This window comes from Sminthopsis crassicaudata, chromosome 3 (genome assembly GCF_048593235.1).
Source record: "Sminthopsis crassicaudata isolate SCR6 chromosome 3, ASM4859323v1, whole genome shotgun sequence".
Taxonomy (NCBI): domain Eukaryota; kingdom Metazoa; phylum Chordata; class Mammalia; order Dasyuromorphia; family Dasyuridae; genus Sminthopsis; species Sminthopsis crassicaudata.
The window spans coordinates 459,497,753-459,518,885 of NC_133619.1; the positions used below are offsets into that span (position 1 = coordinate 459,497,753).

The window sequence follows — 21,133 nt, forward strand, 5'->3', positions numbered from 1 at the left end:
AAAATGTTTCTTTATTTTAATCCAAAGATATTATTCCTAGGCACAAATGCCAAGTAGGTCATGACTTGAAATTTTTTAGCTTTCAAATTGTCCTGTCCAATAATAGGAAAAATCGTCCTCTGGATTTAATGTTTGCAAGCACAGCTTAAACATGTGTTCAAGTCTCAGCTCAGATATCTGGAAAATGTACTACTCTAAGGCAAATGCTTAAACTCTTTGGGCTTCTCTGGAAGCCTTTCTTTCCTCATCTGAACAATGGGAATAATAATTTCACTATCTACCTCACTGAATTGCTGCTAGGAAAATTTTTTAAAGAGGTAAATGTAAGCTATCTTTTTATATTATTATCTAATAGAATAAAATTATTCTGTGGTAATGAAAGTTCTTCAAGAGTTAACCCCCAATAAAAACAAAGGTAATTTCATTGTCTCATCTTTATTCTTTTTTAATTGTTTCATGAATACCCATCTTATACAGATTTTAAAGATACAGAATCCTCCTAGAGAACTTCTTTTACACGAAGCTAGATATGTAGTATATACTGAATAAATGTTTCCTAATTGATAGATGAATGGGTTTTTGATCTACTCCCTATTACTCCAAAGCAGTATTTTCCTTGTCAAAGCCAAGTAGTCATTTCTTATTCTTGTTCTACATCAATGCAATCAATGCAATGCTGATGACAAATTTGATTATTAGAAGTCTATGAACAAGCTTCTCTTAACAGAGATATAGAGAACATTTTTCCCTGAAAGCCAATCTTTGTAAACAGAAGTTATCTTGGTAGTGTGGGAGTGGAGAGAAGAACTGAGACTTTCCTGACACAGCAAGAAGAGTTAAGATTTAAGAGCTCTGCTGTCTCACCTCTCACTTTTCCAGGAAGAAACAATAAAGTGAAATAACAGCCCGTGAAAGTGCATGGCAGTTCCTAAAACAAGAGGCTTAGAGTGAGTTATTGCTGTTCTAGATGGTGTTTCATAGTTTCTGACAGTATGAAGCTTGCTTGAAGGGGGGAAAAAGAGATAAAGCCACCCACAGTATGTCTGGAGTTAATATGTATTTTTCCACTAGTCACAGTGTGGGAGGCTCTCTGTTTATGTAATTACTGCCTTCAAAAATGCTTAAATAGACATGAGCAATGAAGTGAAATTGCATGTGGAATATTCAGATGACATTGTATCTGTCACAGTTACAGACTTTTTTTCTTAGAAAAACAGATTTTTTTTTTAATTGTTTTCTCACTTGGATAGAAATGCACATTGCAGGAGATTCAAAAGCTGCCTTTAAGTACTACTGACATTAGTCCTGATGAATTATCTTAATTAAACATGCCAAAAAACTGACATAGGACTTCTTTGTCAAAGAGAATTGAAGTCTGCATAATGCTAGAGAAAGGGGATTCACCTACTTCACTTAATGAGGGCAAGGAACCATAAGCAGATTCTGGTCAACTGTTTACAGCCTTCTGCTTATATATATGAGACAAATACTTTGGCTTACTGCTTCCAAATAAGGGAAGTGGGAGGAGATGAGGTAAGGGAGAAATGCAAAATGGGATTTTTCAGGTTATTTAATATTTAATAAGTGTTGTTGATCTTTCCTCTCCTCTAGGGGTGGGTGGGAAGAGAAGCATTCTGTATCCATTTTCTTTTTGTTTTAATATTAGTTTTAAACCAATGGTAGCTAGTGGTACAGGTTTATATTTCAGGTACAACCTTGCAAAAGGATATTACCCCCCTGAAGTATACTTCCTATATATTCTAAGGCATTCCTAGCTAACCACTGAGTCAGTTAATAAGTATTTCTAAGTGTTTTATTGTGTGTCAGGCACTGTGATAATTACTGGAGAGATTCTGATTATAGTGGTTAAAGCTATGGACCAGAGTGGACCTATTTGCTATGATTTAAGGATTGCATATGATTAAGATATCTATCCTATTGATCTTTCATGGACTCCTCTCCTCTTGCCTGGACTAAAAATTTCCATTTTTCAAATACTTACTTTAGATAAATAGAGAGATATTCTCAAATCAAGTAGAAGAGGGACAACTTATTAACTAGCTTTCTACCATTAGCATAAGAGCATGAAATTCTTTGTTGACTATCACTTTGCAATATAAACGGCAGGCCTCCAAAGAGATATATGGTACCCTTATTAATTTTTTTGTTTGGAGATTAGCAGAAAAGTAAAAAAAAAAATGATGCTGCATCATCTGCTGAAGGCACCTTTTCATGGAGAAAAACATGATGACATGAGTAGAAAGCTAACAAACAGGAAGAAATGTAAATGTCACTGAAAAAGTTACCAAGTTATTGTTTGTTCCACTACTACATCCTAAAAATTACTGGGCTTTTGCATTTGATTTATTTCTAAAATCTGTGTTGTCTCTCCCTGTTAGAATATAAGCTCCTTGAGAGAAGGGACTATCTTGCATTTCTATAATTATAGCACTTAGGACAGAGCTTTACACATAGTTAGCACTTAAATGCTTTTTCACCATTCATAAACATAATGAACACTTGAATGACAAAGTCATAGTTTTGAAGATGGAACCTCAAGGAACACATCTTGATGTTGAAATTAACCTATTTCTTTTAACTATTCATATACTCATTTATTCAAGCAAACAATATTAATTAGCTACCAACTATATAGAGGTCAATTTAATTAAATTCAGTGAACATTTAAGCACCTGCTATATACAAAGCATACTTTGGCGCTGATGATATAAGTAAAAGCCCTCCATGGGCCTTTTGGGGAAAGGGGCATGTGCAATATATAGGGACAAGTAAACACAAACTATATGCCAAGTTAAGATAATTTCAAGAGGAAGAGAACACTGGTGTCCTTGGATAAGATATGGTCTCCTATAGGAGGTAGCTCTTGAATTGTGCTTTAATGGAAGTTAAGGATTTTAAGATTTGAGGGGGAAGAGGAAATACATTCAAGGTATATGAGATGGTCTGTGCAAAACCACTGAGATAACATATTGGTTGTTTATTGGAACAGAAGAAAGCCCAATTTTATTAGAATTGAATGAATATCAGGGAATTTATGAAATAGAACTGGAAAATTAAGTGGGAAGCTTATTATTGGAGAACTTTTAAATATCAATCCACAGGTTTTATATTTTATACGAGCAATAATAGGGAGCCTCTGAAGAGCATGAATAGTGAAGTGACGTTGCTAGAATTGTTTTAGGAATATCTGGCTTTTCTCTGTTCTGGGACATCTTGGCGGCAAGTCTCTTTGGCTGAGGGCCATCCCACCCCACAGGCAGTAAGATGATAGTGCAGAAGAAGATGGTGAACAGGGCCGGCCCCAGCCACATGGGACCTTCAGACGTGGAATGCGTCGGGCATCGAGGGGGCCGCAGCTGGGGACCAGTGGACGGTCAGGCTGGATCATAAGGGGTGAAGTCATCCCTCACGATTCCCACTCCCCCTCACACACTCATAGAAGGGATTTCCAGGGTGGAGAAGAGCAGAAGTCGGCTGGGAGGCTTCAGGCATCCTAGGCCAGGGATCTTGCAGGTTGGCCGCAGCTTTGAGGGAAGGCACTAGCTGCCTGGAGTCCTGGACTTCGAACAGTCCAAAATGTCTCCTGCAGAAAAAGTTGCTGGAGTCCATCCTCTTGAGGTTCCAGCTGATCGTGAAGAGTGGTAAATATGAGCTAGGCTAAAGATGCTGAAAATGATCTCACAAGGCAAAGCCAGATTGGTCATTTTAGCCAACAACTATCCAGCCCTGAGGAACTCAGAGATTGGGTATTACTTTATGTTGGCTGAAATACAACATGTGGGAAGTGCTACAGAATATTTACACTGGCTATCATTGATCCAGGTGATTCTGATGTCATTAGAAGCAAGCCAGAACAGAGCAGTGAAAAATAAACTGTACAAAAGTATTCTTTGATAAACTGGCCAATGCTTATTAAAAAAATAATAATAAAAATTTTTTTAAAAAAGTTTTATTTTTTGTTTTGTTTTGTTTTTTAAGAGATCAGTTTGGTAGCTAAATGGTGGATGAACTGAAGAAGATAATGACTTGAAAGAGCAAGATCAATGAGTAATTCAACTAGATTCAACAAATATTTATTATGCTAGAATTTGGGTAGGTGAAAACATAAGTAATACGAAGTCCCTGACCTCAAGGATTTATACTAGAAACAAGACAAATTACACACACACACACACACACAACACATGACAAGACAAGCACACATATGTCTGTATATATGTATACATATACACATATATACATATATGTAAACTATATATATATATACAATTTACATGCACACACACATATATATATACTAGTATACATATATACTATAAATCTACTATATATGTATACATATATACATATATAGAAAAAATGAAATTGTGACAAGTATATAAGAAGAGTAAAAAATGTTGTGAGATCATGTTTTTAAAAAGTACTTTGGTCTGGACAAGAATGGGTAGTAATCATAGAAGGCATTATGGAGAAAGTGGCTTTGAAGCTGGACCTTGAAGTATATCAACATTCTGAGATAGGAAGAAAACCATTCCAAATATAAGAAAAGTTTAAACAAAAATTCCTAATGAGAAAATCATGAGGTGGCCATTTGGGCATACAGAGAGAGTTCAAGTTTGGCTAGACCATGGAATATATGAAAGAAATTAATATTTACGGAGGTAAAGCATAGAATTATATTGTAAGCTTGCTTTGCCCTCTGAATTTAGCACTTTGTTGAGAATTAAAGGGCAATCATTATTATTTTTTTAGTTAAAAAGCTTTTTATTATTTTCTTTTTTTTGTTTTTTAATTTTTTATTATAGCCTTTTATTTACAAAATATATGCATAGATAATTTTTTTAGCATTGACAATTGCAAAACCTCTTGTTCCAACTTTTCCCCTCCTTCCCCCCATCCCTTCTCCCAGATGGCAGGTTGACCAATACATATTAAATATGTTGAAGTATAAGTTAAATACAATATGTGTATACATGTCCAAACAGTTATTTTGCTGTACAAAAAGAATCAGACTTTGAAATAGTGTACAATTAGCCTAGGAAGAGGCTACTTTTTATTTTGTGTTTGTATCCCCTGGTGCCTAACCAATAGCATGCACACAGTAGGATCTAAATAAATTTTCTTGGGTTAAATTAGATTGAATTAGCTTTGTTTTGTACAGCATGCAGTATAAATTTATCACCATAGGAGTATAAGATTTAGAGCTGGGAAACTACTTTTGAAATCACCCAGTTCTCATGTTATATATACAGACACTATCTTCCAGGGAAGTTGTAACTTCTTCAAGATCATAAACACAATTAGTGATGGAGCTAAGAATTAAAATATAAATATAGAATCTGATTTCCAAAACAACAGACCCTCAACTCAGGTTGATCACTGTTGCTTCCTCCTTACTTAACAACTGTTTGTTGAATGAATGAGTGATTTAATGACCCTATACAAATCCTTATTGCTCTTTACTAATTTTCTCAATGCAGATGAACAAGATAATAAAAGAAAAGCATATTGCATAATGTAGGTATGCATATGAAAGGTTTATGTGGTGCTTAATCAGAGATCTCATTCTTTCTATTCTCTGCCCCTCCTCCCACTACTTATCATCTCTACTATAGTTTTGCAATATGTTGCCTTTTATTGTTAGTGATTTCTTCACTTGTGTATGTGTGTCTTATCTCTTTAATTGTACTCTCAATTCAAGAATATTCACAAGTCAAGAAAATTGGTTTTACTATTCTTTGTATTTCTTACAGTGTCTAACACCATGACTTGCACATTCATGGTGATCAACAAATATTTGTTGTTTGATTGAAAAACATAATCCGGTCTGCTAAGAAAGGTGGTGAGACAGCAGTCCCCAGCTGAGTGTTGATGTCAGTCTCCCTGGGCCCTGGTCCAGTTGGCTCATAGCGGGATCCTGGGACTGAATTTTCAGTTGCTGGCTGAGCAAAAACCAGAGGGCACAGAAGGGAGGAGGGAATGTAGTTGGCACATTCTCAAAAAAGATGTATGCAATCACTTGGGGGCCAAATGATCCCTCTCAAACTTTGAATTTCTTCTGATATTTTTGAAAATCATTTTGCTTTCCTATTTCATATGGAAAATTCACATTTTTGGCTTTCCTATACTTATCTCATTATTTGAGTTCTTAGTCCTGAAAAAAAGCAAAGGAAGAAGAGGTGCTCGACCCTGCTAAGAAAACATCACAATTCATGGTGGAGTTTTATTCCCGTATTTATTTACAATGCTCTTTTATTAATTTCAAAGGGGAATGCTTATTGCTTTAGCACAAATGACAGAAGCCTTCTGTACCAGTGGGGTTCCAATTTTGAGCTCCTGGATCCATGCAAAGACAGTTTGGTTTAAATATTCATATGAAGTATACCCATGTTCTTTTCCATCCCTGCCAAACCCATTAAGAGATCACAAATCAGTGCTGAAAGTCATACAGCTCCCTATTTACTGTTAGATGGCAAATTATTACTAATTAAGCTTTGTACAGTTATGGTACAAATTAAACTAGTTTATTGCCCAAACTATGGTTTTGTCTGAATAATGAATATGAGACATTATCTTTTAGTAGAGTGAGCCAGGAGGAGGCACATAGTTGTGACCTTATAAGTATTTTGGTAATTTTTTTTTTTTTTTGCATTTTCATTCATACTGTCCTAATGCAGAATCTAATAATCATACTAAGTATATAAGGACAAGGAGATTGAACAAATTCAGGAATCAAGATTTTTTTTTTTAAACATCTACTAATACAGATAGAAAATGAACCTGGATTCTTTAAGACTTCCAATTATTTCGATTCTTCTAACAGAAGATGATGGGAATTAGATTAGATTTTTTTTTTTTAAATGTGCTCATTCTACCCATACTTTCCAACCCCCACCTTTTGACTTGCAAACCTACTTAATGTTGGTTAAATACCATTTTTAAGATGAGTAGAACCAGTTAAAAGCAGCCTGTGCCCAATATTGAATGTTTAAAGCCATTTCTAAAATTAAGTTGCATGTCACATCAATTGCTTCAATCCTAATTAGCAGCAATTACAGAGTTTTGTATCATTCATTATGTAATGTGGATTAATTCCAAAAATGTTTCATTGAAAAAAATGCTCCAGTGTTAATTAATTTCTTACAGTCAGAAGGAAAGTTGTGGTTTTGTCACAGCTGTGACTTCCCAGGAGGATAGAGTCAGGTAGGACAATGGATAGGAGTGTGTGTGTGTGTGTGTGTGTGTGTGTGTGTGTGTGTGTGTGTGTATTTAAGCTTGAAAAGAAGAGTAGTAATATTATTCTGTTTGTGTTTTTTTAATATTTAGTACCTTAATAACTTGTGTCTGATAACTCATGTTATCAAAATAAAAATAAAATTAGGGAGCAAAAAGGCAAAGAAAAGAAGGCATATGTGTGATTCATTCCTTTAATATTCATTCATTCATTCATTCATTCATTCATAGTCATATAATAGGTGCCTGCTATTTACAAAGCATTATGCTATTTGGGGAGATATAACAGGCCTTGCAGTTTACAATCTAGTACACTTGTATAAATATTCAAGTATATGTAATCCATTGTAGCATGGCATAGTGGATAAAGAACTGGTCTTGGATCAGAAAGCTTGAGTTCAAGTCTTTCCTTTGATGCTTGCCAACTACCTAAATCTGGACAAGTTTTTTACCTGTTAGTAGTTACCTCACTTTTTGAAAGCAGATACCATCTTTCTCATATTTGAAACCCTAGTACCAAATATAAGAGCATAGCATATTGTTAGAATTCTTACAAAGTGCTAAGTCATTGGAATGAATAGTCAATATATATTAATATCTTAGTATGGCACTTAATCAGGCACTGTGCTAAATGGTAAATGCTATTAATACATATACAAGTAAGGAAAAAAAAAAAAAAAAAACAACCCCTGCCTTCAAAGAGCTTATATTCTAATGGGTAAAAACAATAGATAAAGGAAGCTAAAAACAAGGAGAAGTGGAGATACCTAGTGCAAGAGCATGGTAAAGAAAGTTTGGATCAGCATGGAAAGGAATGAAAGGTGGATTGCACACTCCATTGTAATGTTCTCTTCTCTAAATTGTAATCGTTCTCTGTGAGCAGGTTTCTTGAGACGCTTCTGGAGGCAGCCTTAGTTTCAGTTCAGTTCAATAATCCCAAATGCAGCCAGGAGTCCAAATCCTTTACTGTCTTTTTCCCAATCTTATCTCCTACATTTGGGGCTCAGCTAGTTTTCTAGAGGATTTCCGGATTTTGGTTTCAGTTTCTCTACAGGACAGCCTGCCACCACTTCTCTGTCTTCCTTCTTTCTGCTGGATTTGTGAATCTCCTTGACTGAATCCTGACTCTTAATCTCCTGAAATCCTCCCAATGTCTCCAGCCAGCACAAAGGTGGAAGTGGGAATGAACTCCGCCTCCAAGAGAGTGGGCTTCTGGGTTCTTCCTGGGCTTGTAGGAGCTCCTTAAAAGTATGCTCTGTTAAAGGTGTGAACCTTGTGGAATTCTAGTTAAGGACATAATTGAACTAGAGAACTGTTAAGAAGAGAAACATTTTCAGTGATTGAAATTTAAAGAAAAAGCAGTTGCAAATAATAATGATGATTCAATGTAATGCTATGCCAAAAAAAAGGTATATGTTTATGTGTATAAAAACTCAGAGGTGGTATCTAATTTCCAAATTTGCCATTGATTTAGCCACCCTTCACCCCATCACCCTTGTAGAAAGTAAACTACTCAGAGAAAGAGACAACTTTTTATTTTGTGTTTGTATCCCCTATATAAAAGATGGCTCCAAACCAATTTTAAGGGAAAAAAAATGTAAATTACAACAAATTTCAGTTATCTTCAGATTGACAAAGATGACAAAAAGTAAAATTGGTAAATATTGGAGGGCTGTGACAAAATAGATATTGAGACATTGTTAATGAAACAGCAAGTGTAGTGGCAAGGAACTAGAAACTGGAACAGGAATGGATATATTTGTATTGAAACAGTATCATGTATTGTTATATTGTATTGAATACAGTGTCATACAATTGTATATATTCTTTGACTCAGCAATATCACCAAACTGACACATACCCCAAGCAGGTCAAAGACAAGAAGTTCCCATATATACAAAAAATATACTACCTTTTTTTTTTTTTTAACAATAGCAAAGAATTATGATTTTGAGGTCTTGTGACCTAAAGGACAGATTAGATTTCTTTTGTTCAGAGTTGCAAAGTAGAATTGAAATTATGGGTGGAAGTTACAGGTAGATTTGGATTTATATGAAGAAAAATCTTGTAGAGTTATACAAAAAATCAAATGAGGGAATGAAATGTTGCAGTTAAAAAGAATATTAGAGTTTGTATAGTCTAACATGATTATCTTATAGGAGAGGAAACTGATAAACGAAGAAGAGAACTAAAAGCCATATTTAACTCCAAATTCAATGGTCTTTCTATTATACTATACTATACCCATTACAACTTTATATTTAATATAATAAATTATTTCAAACTTGTCTTTTTTATTTATATTCTATTGTTTGAATGTAATAACCACCTTCTATATTATGTAAAACCTGCCCAAATTTTATTTTGACAACTTCAGTTTGGAAAAAAGGAGCTGAACATACTTAAGATCTGAAATATATTCAGAGAACATCTCAACACTATATACATTTGAAATCTGTCCTTTGTTGTTGTTGTTGTTGTTGTTGTTTTTTTTTTTTTTTGCAACAGAGCTTAGTATAGTTCTCTCCCCTTTAGATTTACTATAGGGAACTTCTTGGGAGTTATTTTCAAATTCAGGTAAAACAAAGCTTAGTTTGATTTTTTTTTTCCTAGAATGCTGAAAAGACAGAAAATTAATGATGTGGGAAAATTCTTTTTAAAATCTTCCTGATCCTAAACCACATAATTACAATGGATTATTTTTTAAAAGCCTTTGACAGAGTATAAACTTATTTTTTTAAAGTATAGGCATACTACACATCTCTTAGTTTGTCATTGTAATTGACAGGAAAAGATTATGATAAATTTTGAAGAGGATATGGGAAAACTGGGATACTAATACTTTATTGGTGGAGTTGTGAACTGATCCAACCATTCTGAAGAGCAACATAGAAATATACTCAAAGGGCTATCAAATTGTGCATACTCTTTGATCCCATAGTTTTTCTACTGGGCATGCATTCAAAAGAGATCATAAAAAGGGAAAAGGATCCACGTGCAAAAATGTTTGTAATAGCCCTTTTTGTAGAGGAAAGAAACTGGAAACTGGGTGGATTCCCATCAGCTGGAGAATGTCTGAATAAGTTATAGTATAGGAATGTTATGATATATTATTGTTCTATAAGAAATGATCAGCAGGATGATTTCAGAAAGGTCTGGAGAGACTTACATGAACTGATGTTAAATGAAGTAAGTAGAAGAAGAACCAAGAGAACATTGTATAAAGCAAGATTATACAATGATCAATTCTGACGGAAATGACTTTTTTTGTTGTTGTTTTTTGTTTTTTTTTTAAACAGTGAGATGATTCAGGTCAGTTCCAATGGTCTTGTGATGAAGATATCTGTACCCAGAGAGAGAACTTTGGGGACTGAGTGTGGATCACAATATGGCATTTTCACTTTTTTGTTGTTATTATTTGCTTGCATTTTGTTTTCTTTCTAATTTTTCCCCCTTTTGATCTGATTTTTGATCTGATTTTTCTTGTTCAGAATAATGTATAGAATCACACATATTTAACATATATGGGATTACATGCTGTCTAGGGGAAGGGAAGGAGAAAAAAAATTGGAGCAATGTTTTGCAAGGGTGGATGTTGAAAACTATCCATATATGTTTTGAAAATAAAAAAAAAAACTTCTAAAAGAAAAAAAATTAAAAGCATAGATATAAAATGACTTTTTAAAATGTGATATAAAAACACATCTAAAATCAAAAGAATATATGCAATGGGAAAGTAATAGAAACTTTCCCAGTAAATACAGGAATAAAGCAAAGGATGCTCCCTTTATCTATTGTTACTTGACATAATTGTAAAAATGCTAGCATTATCAATAAAAAATGAGGCATAAATAAAAGGGATGAAATTATCACTGTTTGCTAATGATATACTGATTTACTTAGAAAATCCTAGAAGATTAACAAGTAGTGAAATAATTGTTTCAATAAAGAAGTAGGCTGTGAGAATCTTTCTGAGCTTTACTTTTTGAATCCTGCCATTTCCATTTATATTAAGATTTTCCTTTCCTCTGAGTAAGCTTTTCCAATTTGGGTCTATAACTGAGCACTATTATGCATTTCATATACACATGGATGTACATACATACACATATACATATAAGTGTGTGCATACATATATGTATATACACATACATATATTTCTACAATCTAGAATTAATTAAATGTGATTCTTCTATATTTGTAGTTGCTTTTGTTGTTGAGTCATTTCATTTTGTCTAAATCTTCATGATAACATTTGGGGATTTCTTGGCAAAGATACTGGAATGATTTAGCATTTCTTCCTTCAGTTCATTTTACTGATGGAACTGAGGAAAACAGAGTCACATGTCTAGTAAATGACTGGACCAGTTTTGAACTCAGGAAGATGAGTTTTCCTGTTTCCAACTTCAGTGCATTATCCACGGCACCACCTACTTTCTCCATCTTCAATAGATCATTGAAAAAACCCTCAAAAAACAAAACCTCACAATCTTCAGATCACCAGTATAATAGAAAGACACTTGCAAAAAAACAAAAAACAAAAAAGAAACCTCTTTGTATCAGAGTAGTAAGTAGAAGGCAGAAAAGTCATATGCTAGCGACAAGGCATGTTAGTTAACTTTTCATTTCTATTCTGCTTAGGAATTCAAGAAAAAGTTGTCAGTAATAATTTCCTAAGTGATTTTTAAAAACCTGTGATTCTTCCCTTATTGGTTTTAATAAAGAGTCACTGCTCCCTAAGCTTGCTTGGAAAATTATTACCTATCAGCAAGACAAAAGACAAATACACAAAGTATTGACAGCAGTAGAAAGTAGGTCCCTTATGGTGGCTATAGAGAAAAGGAGACTTAGTTAAAATACACACCACACACACACACACACACACACACACACACACACACACACACACACAGAGAAAGAGAGAGAAAGAGAGAGAGAGAGAGAGAGAGAGAGAGAGAGAGAGAGAGAGAGAGAGAGAGAGAGAGAGAGAGAGACTATTCTAAATTACATGCATTTTGAAGCTTCAAGCTCTATGGAACTATTGAAAATTCACTCAATTGAAATAAATTCAGAGCAGCTGATTTGATACAATTTCAAGAATTCATAGAACCTTAAGGGTTTTTTGGTTCAATTTGCTCCTTTAATAAATATGGAAAATGAATCCTGAACAGAGAAATTATTTGTACAAGGTCATGCAACTTGTAAGTGATGGAACCAAAAATAGAATAATGTTTTTTTGGGTTTTTTTTCTACTAACTGATTAAACCAGATATAGAGGCAAAAACTTATTGATGGCTTTTTTTTTAAAATAAAGACTCCATTTTGCTTGTACTAAATCAATAATGGTTTTTAGTTGCTCTTAGAATTTTTATAATGTTTGAATTCCCTCAACATATTTCTCCTTCTGTCAAATATAAACATTTCCTTATTGACAGTGATTGAGCCACAGACTTAGGGTACAATTAAGATTTCTCCACACTACTCCCTCTGAAAAACAAAAGCTGGAGATGAAATTACAATATTTTCTCAGGAGATGGGTATGTCCTCACTATCTTCACCACTTTTACAAAAAGCTTGAGTTGTCAGCAAAATGACAACATTTTTATGTGGTTTTAAGGTATACAAAGCATTTCTCCATATTAACAACTCTTTTGATTTTCACCATAGCCCGGCTAGTAATCTCTTAACTTAAGTCTCAGGTGTTTTACCACTACCCTAATGATATTGGTTTTTTAAAATGTAATCTTAAAACTTTGGAGAGATAAAAATTCACAGAATTAAATAGAAAGATTATAATCCAAAACCAGGATATTGTACGCTCTAGGGCAAATCCGGGGTTGCTCCCTAGACAAATACCACTTAATAGACCAAAGGATTTACAGGGAAAAGAAGTTCACACTCTGTGTGAAGTATAATTAACAAGGAGAAAGAAAGACAAACTGGCCATTTAAGGTTAAAAACCACAGAGAGAGGACCTGTTATGCTATGTAACTGAAGTTTTGGATGATGGCACTACTTATCAGCAACCTATTCATTTTGGAATTTTTTTTTAAAAGACCATCAATGCAATGGAGAAATCATCTCAGTTCTGAGGGACACTTTTGGAGGGAAAAGATATGGAAAAATAATTCAGATTTCAAAAGCTTATGGGCTCAACTTAGAGTTGCATGTGGTCAAACTGTTATTGACGCTTGAGAGTTTCCAATTGCTGGTAATAGACTAGAAAAAAAAAAAAAAAAGATAATGTGTTTGATCGATCAGCATGAACAAATTTCATTTAGGAGATCAATAACAGTTTATACTTGACAGAGCTGAGGGACCACATTTATTTTTCCCTTTGATTGAATAAATGTTTTCAATGGAACTGCAAATGTAAAGCAATCCTAACCATTTCTTAACTTGAGGCAGAGATCCTGCTACAGTGTTATTCCAAGCAACATGTATTTAAAACTAATATACAGTAGAGTGGATAGCCAGAGGCTGAAGCAGTTGAATGAAACTAATGTACAGTTTATTAAAACATAACACATTGTAAGTGTAGGATTTGGTTTTCTTGATTCCCAGTACTGTGAAAAAAAGAATAGAGACATCACATTTTACAGTTCCACTCTTCTGGTATTTTGTGGGTTGTTTTTCTTTTCTTTTTTTAAAAATTCTCTTTATACTAAGAAGAAATCCTTCAACCTGTCAAAGAATGAAAAAAGTACAAGTAAAAGAAATCAAACACATGTGACAGATCACATAGTTCAAATTTAACCTAAACCATATTACTAGTTCCCATTTCAGTGCTTAGCACACCTGTTTTATTTGTACCATAATAAATTTACTCCTATATGTTCTAAGGGTCTTTTTATTAATAAAAAGGGTTCCATGATCAAGGTCTCTGGAATTGTAATTTAAATCATGCCATTGTGGAATTCCTGGGACACCTATCCAAGAGAGTCCTGCTAGCAAATAATTTTGCAGCACAAATGACCTCCTGTTCCTTGTGAGGTAACTCTGATTTTGATTTGTGCTAAATATTGTGTAGAATAGAAACCCCTATTACTCTTAATATGTAGGGAGATATCTTCTGCTGATATAATAAGAGCTGAAAAAAAATGTGATTTTTTTTTCAAAAACTGAGAGCTCTATGCTTTTTTCTGTCTTCATTCACACTTTTGATAATCCCTTGAGTTTTTATAGATTGATAAATTTATAACCTTTATAGGGTTGGACCCAAAGAAGACATGAAATCCAAGCTTATCATTTTATAGATGAGGAAACTGAGGACCAAAATGTGAAGTGATTCCTGTGATTATTCCTAAAGCTTCATACACATTTCTCATTACTCTCTTGAACTCCAGTTTAATATCTTCAACTGCATATTAAAATTTTCTAACTAAATACACTATAGGAATTTCAAGTTCAATTTGTCTAAAACAGAACTCGTTTTCTTTCCCTTAAGCCCGCTACTCTTACTTTCTCAATTTCTTTTGTGAGTATTGCTATTGTTCTTTAGACTCAAGTTCACAAACTCAGTCATCCTTGATTTGTTCCTCTCTCTCATTTAACATAATTGATCACTTGCCAACTCCTGTACATTCTAATGCTTCAACATCTCTCAGAGGCATCTCATTTTCTTCACCCACAAAGCAATCCAGGAATTTGTCACTTTTTGCTTAGACTATTGCAATGGATGCCTAATTGTTCTCCCCACCTCAAGTCTATCCAGATCCAAATCCATTACCCAAGTCTACTCAAGAAGATCCAATTGATCTTCATTATTTTTAGGAGAAAGTACCAATTCCTCCATTTAGCATTTAAAGTCCTTTGCAATGTCTCTTCAGGATGTCTTTTTGGCCCATTTACATATTACTTCACATCTCGAACTCTTTCTTAATTCCTCTAATTGTTAATTATTCCATCCCTTCTTCTTTAAAGGTTTATTTTGTATATGTCTTGTCCTTACTATAAGTGAATGTGTACCCTGAGAGCACAGCATAATGCCAAAAATATAGTAAGTAATTAACAAATGCTTATTGATTGACTGAGATAGAATTATATTGGCAATTGTACTAAAAAACTCAGGGAAGTTGTATATTTCTGATTAGCTCATTTTACCTTCCAGCTGAAGGATATAGAATTTTGAATTTAATTCAAGAACTAATAGACAGTATTATCATTTATATTTAGTTATTCCCTAAATATTTATTAAGCAAGAGTGTAGGGCACTGTGAAAAATACTGGATGAGAATTTAAAATCTAAACAATTTGCTCCTACCCTCACAGGAACAAGAAAGAATAAAGAGTATAAAATATATACAATTATATAGAATATACAATATTATCTGATAAATTTATCAGGGTTATACTTCTAAGAAAGAGTGTCCATTCCATGTTGTCTGATTCCTTTTCCCTCAGACTCTGTATTCAGTTTTGCCTTCAATGGTTTCTCTATTGGGAGCTCCAACCCTCATGCATTTTAAAAAATTTTTTGATTAAAGCTTTTTATTTTCAAAACATATGAATGGATAATTTCAACATTGATCCTTGAAAAAGTTTGTGTTCCAAATTTTCCCCTCCTTCTCCACTCCCTCCCATAGATGACAAATAATTCGATATATATTAAATATGTTAAATCCAATATATGTATACATATTTATACAATTATCTTGCTGCACAACAAAATTCAGGTCAAAAAGGAAAAAAAAATAAGAAAACAAAATGCAAGCAAACAGCAAGAAAAAGAGTGAAAATTCTAGATTGTGATACACACTCAGTTCCCATCATCCTCTCTTTGAGTATAGAAGGCTCTCTTCACCATAAAATCATTGGAATTGGCCTCAATCACCTGACTCATTTTTAATGGCCATTAAACCCAATTTGGGAACCCTGGTTTCTAGTCATGGTTTTTCTGCTCAGTGAACTTGGACAAATCAGTTTATAACTGATAGTTATAGAAAGTCATAGAAAAGACTATAGATAGTCATAGAAAGAATGATCTCTAAGAAACCTCAGTCCTCTTCACTTTACAGATGAGGACACTTTCACATAAATATCAAATAACAAAGTCAGAATTTGAATCCAGTTCTTCTGATTTCAAATCCAGCATTCTTTCTACTCTTGTCTCTGAAATTCAAGTTTCTTAGTTGCAAAATGAGGAGTGTAGAATAGCTAATGAATGTTAGAATTCTTTACAACTCAATCTTTTAATGATTCTGTGATTATAGGAACTAAACTACTGCCTTTACAATAGTCATTTCCCCCAGCATTTAAAAACATTTCACTATACAGTGAGTTTCTATATAGTGTCTCTCAAGATTATTCATGATTATAGAAATTAAACCATTACTAATATAAGCCTTATTTCATGAAGATGTTTTGGCAAAACTTTAAGGAATAGCAACTGAGACATTTTAAGTAAATCTTGTCAATTAAAATTTCTCTTCAATAAAATGTTTTCCAGGTAAGGAGATTTCTTTCTCCTCTGAACAACAGCTAAAAAGTGTTTCCTTACCATCCCCCTACCCTAAAGGGTTAGAGTTATAAAGGACTATAATTAAGTTCTTAGTGACATAGGTGACAAATTTGCCCAGAGATGTGGGGGAAATGCCAAGGGAGGGGGGGATGTGCAGCTTTGCTTCCAGTTCCAGACGCATCTGCTGGTTCTCCCGTTCTCCAGCATGTGCCTCAAAGTGAGAGAGTTGGAAGAGTGAGAAGTCTGTTGCCAAGTGGGAGCTGTGTGTGCCAGCTCTATTTTCGGCACCCGGTTTTTGAATTGTTTAAAAGGCATATTGTTTGTGTACATCTCACAAAGGAAAATGCCAACTATAAATGCCCTGGGGCTGCTTGTATGTCAAATGATTAAATCTTTAAGTCTTCCAGTCATGGGGTCATTATCAATGGTACTTCCAGGTCAGGTTAATGCACAGCAGTGTTTGAGGCAATGGTTGACCTTTTGACAGCACTTCAGGGGAACACAGTTTCTCAGGGCATAAATAATCATTTTTAATTTGTTTGTGCAAGCTCTATTTGTTTAAGAATGCAAATGTATTATAACATATGTGATTTAAGGATATTCATTTGGGAAAAAGAAGCCGTTTTGCTAACATTTCCCTCTTAAACTAACTTTCCAAACAAAATGCTTAATGAAGAGGAAAATGACAGAATAAGTAATAATTATAAAGAATACTCAATCCTCTCATCTCCCATACTTGGAAATGCTAGATAAGTTTGTAATAGGCTCAAGCTTATTTTATTTTGGAATGGTAATGTATGAATTACTTGGTAAAGAGAATAAGCTTTAAGATCCTAATTTGGATAGTAGATATTTACATAATGAATTAATGAAGCTTTTAGACATCATTCCATGACCTACTTAATATTTGCTTTAAATAAATCTTAAAAGCATATTTTAATTTAATTTTTATTCTTTTAGGAGGAGGGATAATCATGGTTCTGTTTTTTCTTCTTCTTCTTCCTCTTTTTTTTTTTTTTTTTTTTTTTTTTTTTGTACAGAATGATTCATTTTCTTTTGCCATGCTAGTGAGTCTTTAAATTCCTTTCTTCCTCCTTTCTTGTTACTCCAGTGGGTGTTAAAATCAAATTTTGGTGAAAAAGTAGTGATAGAGTCATGAAATCATGAAAAATAATGTTCAGAGGATAGATAGAGGATAGGTTTTGGAGTCCAGATAATCTGGATTCGAGTTCTTCATCAGTTACATCATGACTGATTGATTAAGGGCTAACCACAACCTCTCAGTGCACTAAGTATTAGGTTTAGACCAAAAGTCAAAAAAAAGTTGCCAATTTTCATCACTGGATCAACTTTTCCCACCAGAAGCTATTGATGGTTCTTTACACTTTTGTCAGAACAAAAAACAACCAATTAACCAAAAAACCAAATAATCTAGTCCCTCCTAGAAACATAAATCCTTTTCTTGTCAAGTGGTCATTCAGCTCTGCTCAAATCAAGATAACTTTAGCAGATATTTTTATTACCAACCAATCAATGATCATTAAAGAAGGGTTTATTATATACCTACCATACAGGTGCTAAGCACTGGAGGCACAAAATAAAGAAAAAGTTGTTCTTGCCATCAAAAAACATATTTTATGTATTGTATATAGAGAGTACTTACCATCATCTGTGAAAAATAAGTTATGGTTCCTGCTCTCATTTCAACTTATTAGGATTGCAAACATTTATAATTGACTGTAATCTACACTGAAACATGATGAGTATGTAAGGAAAGTACAAACCCAATGTTAGGTGAATTTAGGAGGGATAAATCACTTTCAGTGATCATTATGTTAAGTTAGCACATTCTGTTTTCCAAATTAATTGTCAAGTAGTTTCTCAAATTATCTAATTTGTCGCCCTGTAACTTTTACCTATTAATCCTAATTCTGCCCTCTAGATCAACTTGGAATAATTCTAATCTCTTTCTCATGGAACTATTTCAAATATTTTGGAAGGCAGCTATAAAAACCTTCTATATCTTTTTTTTTTTAAATAAACACACCCATTTTTTTTCAGTAAGTATGCACATAATGTAGATTTGATTTCCCTTACCTTTCTACACATCTTTCTCTGTACCACTTACAGCTTGTTAATGGTCTTCTTAATAGTTTCCACACCCAAATACAAATATGAGAGTACAGGGGAACAATACTCCCTTTTTTTCCGGATATTTCATTTTTTTGAGAGCCAGTATGCATATTGAATAGAAAATGGAACTCAGGGATCTAGGTGCAGTCTTGTTTTTGATGAAGTTTCTAGCTGAGGCCCTGCATAAATCACTTAACCACTTTTGAAGATTGTAAGTTGAAGAGGAGATGCCAATTTTCATGGGTAGCAATAGTTTTCTCAACCAGTGATTATATTAACCCTATATTTGTATTAAAGCTATTAAAGCTATTAAAGATGCTTTTTTGGCAACCAGAGAACATCACTTAATAAATAAATTCACTCAAATAAAAATTCCTGGGACTTTTTATATTAATTGCTCTTTTGCAGTAGGTAAAATACTGAATCTATAATCAATAAGACCTGAGTTAAAATCTAGTCTTAGATATTAGTCATGTGACTTGGAGCAAGTTTACATAATTGCAAAATGGAGAAAAATAATAGCACTTACTTCCCAGTACCGTGAGGATAAAATAGGAAATTTGTAAAGTATTTAACACCATCCCTGGCATGTAGTAGGCACCTAATAACTTTATTTTTTCCTTTGTTGCCATGTTATTTTCCATTTGAAATTTAACTTAATTTTTGAGCCTAATTATAAAACTTGATATTTATTCTGATAAAAGTTCTTAGACATTGCCAGCCTATTGTTCCAGCCTAAAAACTTTGCATTTCTACTTTTGCCAACCAATGAGTTATCAATTCTTCTCACTTTTATATTATTTAGAAATTTGATAAATGTCCCTTCTATACTTTTGTTGAAAACTGATCTTTGGCATGCTGCCAAAGATTCTGCCCGCTATTTTTATTAATCATTCTTTGAATGTAGATGTGCAGCTCATTGTAGATCCACACAACTATATGCTTATCAACCATCTCATACTTTTGTATCTGACCCACCAAGAATACCAAGAGATGATATGTCAGAAGTTTTAGTGAAATTTAGACTCTATATCATGTGTTTCAATGTAATATTCTAACAGTCTAGTGATACTGTCAGAAATGGAAGGGAAGTTGTCCTAATATGATTTATTCTTTTTTTTTTTTTTTTTTTTTTTTTTTTTTTTTGAGGCTGGGGTTAAGTGACTTGCCCAGGGTCACACAGCCAGGAAGTGTTAAGTGTCTGAGATCAGATTTGAACTCCGGTCCTCCTGAATTCAAGGCTGGTGCTCTATCCACTGTGCCACGTAGCTGCTCCCCACATGATTTATTCTTAGTAAATATGTTGGCTCATAGTCATCATTGCTTCCTTTTCTAGATGATCACAACTATCCATATAATGTGTTATGGAATTCTGTGAAGTCTTAAATCAGGTTCACAGATTTTTGATATGCAGAATCCACCTCTTCCACACCCCAATCTTTTTAACACTCTTTCTGTTTCCATGGTCCCTCAAAGATTTCATGAAGTTTTTTGTACTTTGTATCTGAAAAGTCTTTTAGTTCTTTGGAATGTAATTCACCAAGGCTAGGTGATTTGAACTCATCTAAGTGCCAGTTATATGATTACCCGATTTTCTCATTCATTTTCTTTTTAATGATGTTTCTTATAATCTTCCTGGTCTGAAGCCCCAATATTTCAGACTACAAGGCTCCTGAAATATCTCACACAGGTGTGCATGAATAAATGGGGAAGGGCTCAAAATGCATGTGCAGGTGTGTTTGTGTATACACGTATATGTATGCATATATATTTACCTTTTGTATTTTTTATTTTGGAAATACTACATGCATTTAATAAATTATATGTGCACATATACATATATAATCAAAGATGCAGCTGCCACTAACTTTTCCCACAGTGTTTATCATTCCCCCAAACCATACATATTTTCTTTTATCTATGCTAAATAGCTTAGTGTAGAGCTGTCAAACTCAGGTTGGGATCTGACTCCTCTTCAAACTAGAATAAAATGTAATTGGGAAACATTTAACAAAATTTTTGAAATACAATATAGATAATGTTAGTTTGTATATATAGTATACTAATTTGTGTATAGATAATATTAATTTAGAAAATATGTAGCCTGCAAGTATTTTGTTTCTATTTGAGTTTAATGTAGTAGATAGAGCACTGGTTCTAGAATTAGAAAACCTGTGTTTGAATCTTTATTAACTTGTTAGATATGTAATCTTGGGCAATTAACCTTTCAACTTACCCCAGTTTTCCATCTTTAAGATGGAATATTTACTTTATAGGGGAAATGAA

At 33.6% G+C, this 21,133-nt stretch overlaps 1 pseudogene; it reads left to right on the forward strand.

The window, feature by feature from the left end:
* The first annotated feature begins 3,285 nt into the window (after window positions 1-3,285).
* Window positions 3,286-3,893, forward strand: LOC141562230 (large ribosomal subunit protein eL30 pseudogene; annotated as a pseudogene).
* The last annotated feature ends 17,240 nt before the right edge of the window (window positions 3,894-21,133 follow it).